This window comes from Saccopteryx bilineata, chromosome 4 (assembly GCF_036850765.1).
Source record: "Saccopteryx bilineata isolate mSacBil1 chromosome 4, mSacBil1_pri_phased_curated, whole genome shotgun sequence".
NCBI lineage: Eukaryota > Metazoa > Chordata > Mammalia > Chiroptera > Emballonuridae > Saccopteryx > Saccopteryx bilineata.
Window position 1 is genome coordinate 232646018 of NC_089493.1, and position 11722 is coordinate 232657739.

Genomic DNA, 11722 nt, shown 5'->3' on the forward strand with positions numbered 1-11722 from the left:
GGGGTGTTCTGTCATTGCATTAACTGATAGAATGTTGAAGAAATGGTGGTCTAGCAACTGTGGGTCATGCCTTTAGGAGGATGGGCAATATCGACTTCTTTGCTCTTAGAAGGCTCACTTTGGGCCCTGGCTGATTGGCTCAGTGGTAGAGCGTCAGCCTGGCATGCGGGGGACCCGGGTTCGATTCCCGGCCAGAGCACATAGGAGAAGCGCCCATTTGCTTCTCCACCCCCCCCTTCCTCTCTGACTCTCTCTTCCCCTCCCGCGGCCAAGACTCCATTGGAGCAAAGATGGCCCGGGCGCTGGTGATGGCTCCTTGGCCTCTGCCCCAGGCGCTAGAGTGGCTCTGGTTGCGGCAGAGCGACGCCCCGGAGGGGCAGAGCATCGCCCCCTGGTGGGCAGAGCGTCGCCCCTGGTGGGCGTGCCGGGTGGATCCCGGTCGGGCGCATGCGGGAGTCTGTCTGACTGTCTCTACCCGTTTCCAGCTTCAGAAAAAAAAAAAAGGCTCACTTTGACAAGTCACATGGAAGAAGTCGAGCAACCCTCTTGGAGGGACCACATGGAGAAGAAATGTCAATTAGAAGATGCCCTGCGACCGCATGAGCAGAAAGAGAGACCACCTATGCTAGCATTTAAGTTCAGCAGGCAGATGATTTCAGTCTCAGCTGCCAAATGACCGAAGCTACATGGAAGTCTCCAACTGAGAGAACACAATGACTCATATTGACCGTCACCCCACAGAACTCTGAGAGGTGGTCAAAGAGTGGCTTTAAACTATTATATTTTGGGGTAGCTTGTATAAAGATAAAACAGAAATTGGCACTAGAAATAGTAGTTCCATGAAAACAGCCACAAAAATGGGAATCTGTAAGTAGCTCTCTTATCTAATTAGATTTAAAGGCATCTTTGAGCCTGGGCAGCTAACTCATAGCATGCAGGGGCAGTAAGGAATCAAAATTATCACATGTAGTCACCTGTAACAATTAAATTTCTAGAGATGAAAAGTTTTAGGTAACCAAGAAGTAACAGCCAGAGAAATGTTAGGGTAAATAAGGAAAATAATGAAGGCTAATGGTTGTTTCTAAATGCACTGGAAAATTGGAGAAAGGAGATTATAAACTCAGGGCTTTAGCCTGATCAGATGGTGGCTCAGTGGATACAGCGTTGGACTGGGATGCTCAGGACCCAGGTTCGAGACCCCGAGGTCGCCAGCTTGAGCACGGGCTCATCTGGTTTGAGCAAAAGCTCACCAACTTGGACCCAAGGTTGCTGGCTTGAGCAAGGGGTTACTCGGTCTACTTAAGGCCTGCAGTCAAGGCACATATGAGAAGCAATCAATGAACAACTAAAGTGTCACAATGCAGTGGAAAATTAATGATTGGTACCTCTCATCTCTCCATTCCTATCTGTCTGTCCCTGTCTATCCCTCTCTCTGACTCTCTGTCTCTGTAAAAAAAAACAAAAAAACAAAACAAAACAAAACAAAAAAACAACTCAGGGCTTTAAATTCTCAGCTCAAGGTCCTAATAAGAGACTGGAAAACACCCACAAGTTTTCTAACTAATATCTTTATTTTCTGTAATTCAATGGTCAAGATCAGAAAACCAGGTTACAAACTACAACCACTAATTCAGTTATTACTTTTACCTCAGGACCAAACTCAGTGTCATGAACAATGATCACCAACAAATGCTGAGTGAATTAATGTATATTTGGAAAGAAAGATGGGATACAAACAACAAATATGCTAAAACGTTAAGAAAAGTTATATTTATAGATAAATAAACTCTGAATTCATCCTAAACAAAAGAGGAAGGAAACACATTCGCCCCTTTCATATAAAACTTTCAAAAATTATAATTTTGCCTTCTCTGATTTGAAGAGCTTATTGGAAATATATATTTTACATATGATAGTGTTGGTATTACTTTTTCTTTCTTAGCTATTTTAATTAAATATATTGAGGGGTTATTCTAAATTCAGATGGTTAGGATTTTAAATTCCACTTCCAGACACAGTAATTCAATTATGTTTGAAAAAAAAAGAAAACATTTATTTCAGAATTCCTTCCTGATCTCTTATTTCGAAACGATTCCTCAGATCAGATTATTTTGATGACCATTTTGAAATAACAAGCAGCTTGCATTTGTGACAACGTGAAAAGCCTGACAGGTGGAGCTTTTAGCCACACTTGAGCAGAAACCCAGCTCGCCATCATCCTGGTTGAAGGATTGCAGCTCCGTGTATTCCCTTTCCCTCAAGAGACAGACACTTGGCTATTTACTGCCACTTCCACTTTTGGGGGCTGTCATTGTTGATGCTTTTGGGTGACATAAATGGTCTGTTCAGCTTAAGTTCACCAAACTTTTAGAATGCCATGCAGTATCTGTGGAAGCCTTAAAGTAAGCATGCATGCCAGACAATATTTCATTCTGGAGTATTCCCCATCCACCTATGTTATGAAGAGTGATCTTCATAGAGGTAGTTGCACTCTACTCTATTCTCTGAATTGTTTTTAAATTTCCTTGTGGCTGGCTTAAGTCAATAGAGCAGTGTAGTGCACCTTTTGAAAAATCTCCTGTCTCACTTCTCAGTACTCACTATTTTTTTTTTTATATTAAGCAAGAGAAGTCACCGTCATATACCATATAGTTATCTGTGATCTATTGGCCAACTCTGCTGGCTTAATGCCAGATTTCAACACTTAACTCCCTGCCGGCAAACTACTTTCCCACCAGTGGTTAAAAAATGATCACTTTTACGCTTAAGCACACACATTGACATCTCCCGTCTTGAATTCCTCTGAAAAAGAAGAAAAATAACTAGAGAAGTCTACCATAGCAGGTCCCCTCTGGCAGAGATTCAAAAGTAAAAGAGCATTTCCAATTTCAGTCAGAACCAACTGGTTCAGAAAAGTTCAGTTACTTCAGAAGTGAACACAGGCTCCCTTTGGTCCCATCAGGATTGATATTCCTACCTGCCCTGTTTGCTTTGACTCAGTTCAGCTGTTTTGTTATTACTTATAGAAAATGTCGTCTCAGCTGGAAAGCAGAATTATATCAGAAACCATTTTTAGAGGAGTTTAATGATGATATTTCAGTGGGACAAAGGAAAAGAGTGCCCCCTCAGGATTTCTTTAAAATCCATAAAGCCAGGTTTTGAAAAGAACATGATTGGAATACAGCAAGAAACCTATCCTTAACAATTCCTGTTCATTGAATTGCTTCCTGGTTGTTTTTTAAATGGCAACCCTTCAGAGTATAGGGCATCTTTGCTTACTGGAAGAATGGCAGCCTTCTCACAACACAAAAAGCATTGGCTTCACACAAAGAACTGAAATAAATGGTTTTCTCTTTCCCGTATCACGATGAAATTTTAAACTTTGATCAAGAGATTTTTGTTTTTCTTCTACAGGGTAGATGGAATAAATACATCCTGAAATTAAAAATAATTGTAAAAACAAATTGGATTTGAAAAAAATTAAGTTTATTTTCTTGAATTTGAAGTTTTTTTAAAATTATTTTTCTTTATGTATTCATTTTATAGGAGAGAGAGAAAGAGAGAGAGAAGGGGGGGAGGAGCAGGAAGCATCAACTCTCATATGTGCCTTGAGCAGGAAAGCCCAGGGTTTCGAACCAGCGACCTCAGCAGTCCAGGTCAAGGCTTTATCCACTGTGCCACCACAAGTCAGGCGAATTTGAAATTTTTTTGTGCTTTCTTTAATTTTTTTAAGCAAATGAAATTGTTAGATTACTATAGGTTCTTCATAAGTTATCAATATACAGTGGGCTAAAAATAGCATATTATTTTGATGAGGCTTCAAGTGAAATAAAATTCAAAAGTTTTTTTTTATATTTATGAAAGATATCTGTATAGATTAATTGGTGCTTAAAAGCACAAAAATCAGAAAAGGCATAATAAAGCAACAAACAGGCAAGAGTGAACAATGGTGTTAAATTAGGTGTTACTCTATATAAGACAGACTATAGGTGCAAAAGGATCACAGAAGGACATTTTGGACTGAGAAGGTTAGAGGGACTTCAAAAAATAAGTTCTGAAGCAGTCACCAGAAAAAAAAAGAGGTGGAGTTCATGCTGGAGGCCACATCATAATTTTCTACCTCTTTAGAATAAAGGAATGGACAGCTCTATAAAGTGTATATAAACAAACATCCCTAGAAGTTTTTAATCTAAGTTAAAGACGATGAACACATTTTAAGAAAATGCAGCTAAAGAAACTGAGAGTCTAGGAGGAATGAGAAAAAGGAGAAATACAAAATACTATTTTTTTTACAGACAAAGGAGAATACATTTAGGAGGAGTCAGTCATGAAAGTTACAACTCTGTTCAGTGGTCAAAGAGGGTGACAACTGTTGGGGTCAAAAGAAAAACATGGACTGAAACAATCACTGAACTTTGTGGTAAGGTGATTTTTATTGAGCCTATGGTAATTTCAGTGGTTGATGGAAGAGTAAAGAGCTAAATGACAAAGCAGGGGCAATAATTAGATACTATTATGTAAGAATTTTAACTGCGAAAAAAGGAATGGATAGTACGATGGGAATCAAGGTCGTAATGATAGCAGAGAATTATGTTTGTATGTGTTTTGATATAACAGGTGTTTTATAATATTAAAACTACTTATCTGCATTAGAGGAATCTGAGAAGTGTATGTAAGAAAATGAGACAGATCTGCCACTTAAAATACTACAAAGGAGATATTTAGAAATAATATTCCTCAAAATGAGAAAACAATGTAATAAAACATGCCAGTTAAGGAGTATGTTTTAAGGAGAGTTTGCCTAAGATAATAAATAGGTGAGCAATATAATTTTAAAAAGTTTCAAATAAGGGTTAATGTGAACACAGATGGAATGATCTTGTTCACGTTAATGGAGATTGCAAGTAAAAACAGAGACAGAAGTTTAGATATTAAAAGAGATCAGAAACTTGGAAATTTACTTGAGCAGAGTACATGAGGCCTAACAAACGAAGATTGGAACAAATTTGTAATGATTTATTCTGAACATTCAGAAATCTTGACCTGCACTAAAATTGAAGAAAATAGAAACATCTGTATGTTGTGTCAGTTTTTTTTTTTTGGAAGTCCATATTTCTTTATTAATTTTAATGGGGTGACATTAATCAATCAGTGTACATAGGTTTAGAGAAAACATCTCCAGGTTATTTTGACATTTGATTATGTTGCATACCCATCACCCAAATTCAAATTGTCTTCTGTCACCTTCTATCTGGTTTTCTTTGTGCCCCTCCCCTCCCCTCAACCCCACCCTCTCTTTTCTATCCCCGCCTCGGTAACCACCACACTCTTGTCCATGTCCCTGAGTCTCATTTTTATGTCCCACCTATGTATAGAATCATATAGTTCTTAGTTTTTTCTGATTTACTTATTTCACTCAGTATAATGTTATCAAGGTCCATCCATGTTGTTGTAAATGATCCAATGTCATCATTTCTTATGGCTGAGTAGTATTCCATAGTGTATATGGACCACATCTTCTTTATCCAGTCATCTATTGAAGAGCTTTTTGGTTGTTTCCATGTCTTGGCCACTGTGAACAATGCTGCAATAAACATAGGGCTGCATGTGTCTTTATGTACTAGTGTTTTTGAGTTTTGGGGGTATATATCCAGAGGGATTACTGGGTCATAAGGTAGTTTTATTTTCAGTTTTTTGAGGAACCACCATACTTTCTTCCATAATGGTTGTACTACTTTACATTCCCACCAACAGTGAATGAGGGTTCCATTTTCTCCACAGCCTCTCCAACACTTGTTATTACCTGTCTTGTTAATAATAGCTAATCTAACAGGTATGAGGTGGTATCTCATTGTAGTTTTGATTTGCATTTCTCTAATAGCTAAAGAAAATGAGCATCTTTTCATATATTTGTTGGCCATTTGTATTTCTTCCTGGGAGAAGTGTCTGTTCATGTCCTCTTCCCATTTTTTTTATTGGATTGTTTGCTTGTTTGTTGTTGAGTTTAATGAGCTCTTTGTATTTTTTGGATAAATGAATGGGACCACATCAGACTAAGAAGTTTTTGCACAGCAAGAGAAACTGACAACAAAATAAACAGACAGCCAACTAAATGTTGTGTCAGTTTTGAAGGTTGAAAATCTTTCGTTACCTCTCTCATCTCAGAGTTGTAATTCTGCCATTGTCCTTGAACTTTTCATACTATTTATTACTTTAGGTCAAATGAGCAGAAGGTCTCTATTAGAATGAAAATAGTACCAAAATTATTACCACATCATTAGTATTGTCAATCAGTCAACACTGCTTATATCTTAATTAACCCTGTTTAGCATAAAGAAATGACTCTTTAATGCTGGATCTCCGGAGTCTATGGTTTCCATTCATAGCTAATTTTATAAATGAGATCTTCAGTGGTATCTTTAAGAAATATCATGTTTTAACTTTCATTGTTCATTTGAAGGATTGGGCCCCTCATCTGATTGACTCTTCATTTAAAAGTAATTAAAATAAGCAATACAACATTTTTGTTAGCTTGTATAAATGCAGTTTCATCTGTCTTACTTCTGATAGTTACTTAAGTGTAATTGCTTCTATTAGAAAGAATCCCAATATCTGTCTATGGAGGCTTCCTTACAATGAATAGGCCAATAATTGAGGGCATACTTAGGATTTACACCTTTCTAAGTGCATTAGTTCTTCTACCAAATTCAGGAAGGAGAAAAAAAGAGAGAATGACAGAGATGGAATGACGGATAATCAGAGAATTCAATTGTCTAGCTTTCCACAGTTTCTACACTTCATGTGTGAAAACCAAGGCATTTGGGGAGAAAGTCTTTAAATAGTTGCTTTTAGTGTAGAAGTCCTGTGTTTGGTTCCCGGACAGGGCACACAGGAGAAGCAACCATCTGCTTATTCACCTTTTCCCCTTCTCTTTCTCTCTCCCTCCTTCTCTCTCAATCTTCCTCTCCTGCAGTCATGGCTCAAACAGTTTGAGCAAGTTGGCTTAGCACTGAGGATGGCTCCATGGCCTTGCCTCAGACACTGAAATAGCTCGGTTGCCGAAAAATGGAGCAGCAGCCTTAAATGGGTAGAGCATCGCCCTGTAGGGCACTTGCCAGGTAGATCCCAATTGGGGCACATGCGGGAGTCTGTCACTGCCTCCCCACCTCTCACTTAAAAAAAAAAAAAGAAATAAAAAATTGCTTTTATAGCACAAAAGAGAAGTATGCAGAAATAAAAAGGAAAAAAATATTTGACTCATGTGGTCATTGTGAAGTGAAATGCGTTAACACATGTAAACCAGTTGGGACCATCCTGGCACATGCAATATAAATGTTAGGTGATGTAGTTACTTTTAGCACTTAAAGCACTGGACATACTGTTTGATCTAGAAAATATTGCTCTTCTATTTTTTTTTATTTTGGCAAAAAAATGAAATCAACACACCAAAAGTAAATGTAGAAATGTCCCCCCAGACAATTCCGCTGTCTGAGACTTTTCTCTTGTTCATCATAAGAAGAAACTGAGTAGAGACATAAAATGGCCTCAAAAGAAGCAAAAAATGTGAGCTTTATTTTTTCTCCAGGAGGTATTAAATGACAAAAAATAAAATAAAAATTCTACATATTTGCATACTTCTTTTTAAAAAGTAAACATACCATTTTAATTAGAAAATGTGATAGCTGCCATAGTAATTAAGCAACTTTTATTATTTTACTGCCATTGAAGCTTTTCCTTAAGAAGAGTAAAATTTCAGGTAACATCCACTATAGAAACTGATTGCAATGCTGCATCTTGGGTAAGTCCTGTTGCTTAAGACATGTTTGGGAAAAAAATAAACTAAATATCATATTTTTAAAATGACTTGAATATTTCAGAGTGTATATGTATACTTATACATACTTTGATTCATCAGAATAATATTAAAAATAATAAATTACATTGTATCATACTAAGTTTCTCTTATTTTTTATTCTTGACTTTTGCTCATTCGTATTTATTTATATATCAAATAACTAGGGTATTTAATAAACCAGCAGTAATTGGGTCTCTAATATTCTAAATTCTAAATATAAATTTATTTTATATAAAACACCTTAGAAGCATAAGGGACTTCTTAAAAACTCTATGTAGTATAGTGTTTTTCTCCTATTATTTTTAAGGTGAAATGCAACTCTCAAATATTAAACTATCAAGGTGAAAAATAATATTAGGTGGCAACAAAGATTACATTTGAAAGAACTGCATTCCCTATGGAAGTTACATATTTGCCTCCAATATGAGAAAGGTGCTTGTTAAAACAAAACACTTCTCTTGCTTTCTAAAACACATCAGTTCTATTAGAATGTTGTTATAAAATATCTTCACACAATGGTTTATTAGGCTTTTAAAGTTGAAACTTGGAATTCAACCTTTTATAGTTAGGAATTCCTGAACACAGGCATCTTCTTCAGCACAATCAATGAAGCCTGGGAGTTAACTTGGCACCTGTTTTCAATGGGAAGATTTTTGATATCAGATACTTCAGCATTTCATGAATTTAGTTAAACGAATAAATATCCCTTTTGACATTGTTTAAATTTTGCTTTTGCTTTACTTGTCTATTTTTTGACAATACATGCACGTCCAAATATATTGCTAATATAATCTGATTATTATTCATTAAAATAAACCTGCAATCTGTCTCTACATAAAGGATGTTGTTTCATTCCCAATCTATGATGATACAATGAACTGATTATCAACATAAATTAAATGATTATGAATCATACAGAAATAAAATTAAACAAAAAAACTCCAGTTATCTTAATGCTCAAATTTACAACGTTCTAAATAACATAAAAAATATATATAAATACTAAGGGCACTCTTTTGATACTTCCTCAAACTTAAAATAGAATTGTAAAATATATAAATATATTTATTCTTTAATTAGTAAATATTTTTGTTTTATTACTCAATCAACTAAATGTTTTTCTTATTCTTATTTTATTTATAAAACTCATTTATACATGTTCAGTTAGATCACAGAAATATGCAATGTAGACTAAACCTAGCCACTCAGATATGAGAAAAATCAGATCTACACAAATGGAGAGATTTCAGATTTTCACAGTAATAGGGGCATTTATATTCTGAAATGTCTCCATGGCTAAATCAATGCAAAGACATAAATTGATGAAAGCTATCTCATTTTGTAAATGCTAAAGAATAGGTAAATTAATAATTATTTTAGTTATCAAATGAATTCATTGGAGGCCAGAAAGACTTCAGATCAAAATACAATAAAGAAATTGGCTTGCTATTAGCTCTGGCAATTTGAATGTAATAGTAACAAATTTTCACTTTGTAACTTTGAATTTTAATAGCTTTCAGAATAGGACTTGGAATTTGTTTCACTTCTGATTTTCTTGGTATTTATTTAATTACAAAATCTAATAAATACCTGTTTCATCAAACATTTAATCAGTTTATCAAATATTTAATATACTGTATATGCTTTTTTATAATCACAATACATACTATGCAGAACCTGTTCTTTGTATTACTACCTTCTAAATCAAAGCCTTGCTTAAATGTATATAATTAGTAGAGCTAGGCCCTTTTCTTAAATCTCTAGCTTTAAAGAAGCCCAAGAAATTGGTCTTTCACTTCTGTTTTGAAAATGTGTTCATCATTGTAAGGGCTAAGTTGTTACTGCAAAGATATCAAAAAGTATAATTGCTTATAGAGGAGAGAAGTACATTTTTTCTCATATGACAGTCCCAACAGTCCCAAGTCAAATATCCAGGGTGTAAGGTGTCTGTGCTCTACATGCTCATTCTGGGACTGGCTCTTTCTGTTCTCTCCACTGGCAATCTAGAAGGTTGCTGTTCCTATCTGTGTAACCAACTTGCTAGCAAACACATCATTATCTCTATTGGAAGTGCAAAACACACTAGTACAGACATAGGCTACCTACTGCATTGGAGAGGACTCAAAAGTTATAACAGTTGTTTTCCTAATGACCTAATTTCAGAGGAAGCTGGGAAATATCATCTCTAGTTGGGCATTTATTTACTCCCATACAACTCTTACTATGGAAAAAGGACCTACCTGTCTCTGACACAGGAACTCCTATCTTCATAAATTCCCTTAGCTTAGTACATGTGCGCTATTGGGGAGTTGCATGTACCTTTGAACAGGGTTTTAAGTTCTTCAAGAAAACTACAGAAAATCAAATTCTACAGTAGAAATTGCTTATTCACAAAACCTAAAATGTACATTTCAGAAAATGTAATATTTTAATGACATTTTCATGAGACAACTAATTTAAGAAGCCTATTATATTAAGTTCTGCAAGACAGGCTTTCAAAACTTTGAGTATAAATATGTTAATCAGAAAAATATGGAGGCACTTTGGATCCTTGGAGGCTTAAACTGTCTTTCAACATGACCCATGAATTGACTTTCATTTGCTCCCTCCTCATAAACCTTTTAACAAATAGTTATTGAGTGTCTATCTTTAGATCTATGCACAGCGAAAGTTAAAAATAACATGTTCCCTACTCTCAAAGAAATTAAAATTTAATAAGAAATAAAACACATAAAGACATCTTCTACCCAAAGTAAAATAAAACACAAATGTCCTTTTTGTTTGCTTTGTGTGAACTTGATTTCCAAAGGTACACAGAATATATAAGTCCAAAGATAAACAAATCAATTCCAGTTGGGTTTCAACTATGGAAACATCTTAGAATTATTTGATATAACTTTGGTGAATCCCTTTTAGTAAAGAATAATTGATCAAAGAAGTTTATTTCTATATTGTTCATAATTACAATTTTCAACACCTGTTTCTTACTAACATTTCAGACTCAGTGACATATGAATTCGGAAAACTGTAGCTAGTTGCATCTTCTCAAATAGAGATAAGGAAACTGTCAGAATATCAGTCTTCTCTTCCAAACTGTCTTCAGAATGGCAGGTCACAAATCACTATGGACAGGAAGAAATGAAAGTGTATATGTCAATTGTGTTTTTTCCTCTCTGGGTTTGGAGATGATGAAATCCTCTTAAACCATACATTAATGTGTAATAATTGATACATCTAGATCAACTTAGATGCTGTCAGTCTCATTGTGTGTATTTATTAAGATAGAAGCTTAAAAACAACCATTTGCTTCTAGGCCTAGGAGCGGAAACAGAAATTTGCATAATTTTCTACCAATTTGCATTATATGGATGAAGACTACTGTTAAACAATTTTTAGGAGCTGGTTTGTTTATACTTTGTAGATATTATGTAAATGTATTTAATAGAATGTTATTTGCTCTTTTTAAGACTGGTTTCTCTCAAACTGTTTTTGTATTTTTAACAGAAAAACTTGTGAGATACTGAGGCCTGTACACTGATGAAAACAGTATGCTTATGGCATTTCTCTTCTTATTAAAGTTCTTAGATATTTTAGGGACCTTGAGCTAACTGGAACCAAGTCCATAATGCTGTTTTTATGGGGATTCTATTTTAAATATTTATTTATAACTTTTTATAGAGATATATACATATACCATAACATTCACTACCGTAAAATGTACAATTTAGCACTTTTTAGCATAGTCATAAGGTTGTGCACCATTACAACTATTTAATTTCAGAACAGTTTCACTCTAAAAAGAAATCCTATAGCCATTATAAGTCATTCCATTCCCAACTCCCCACAAACTGGGCAACCACTAATCTC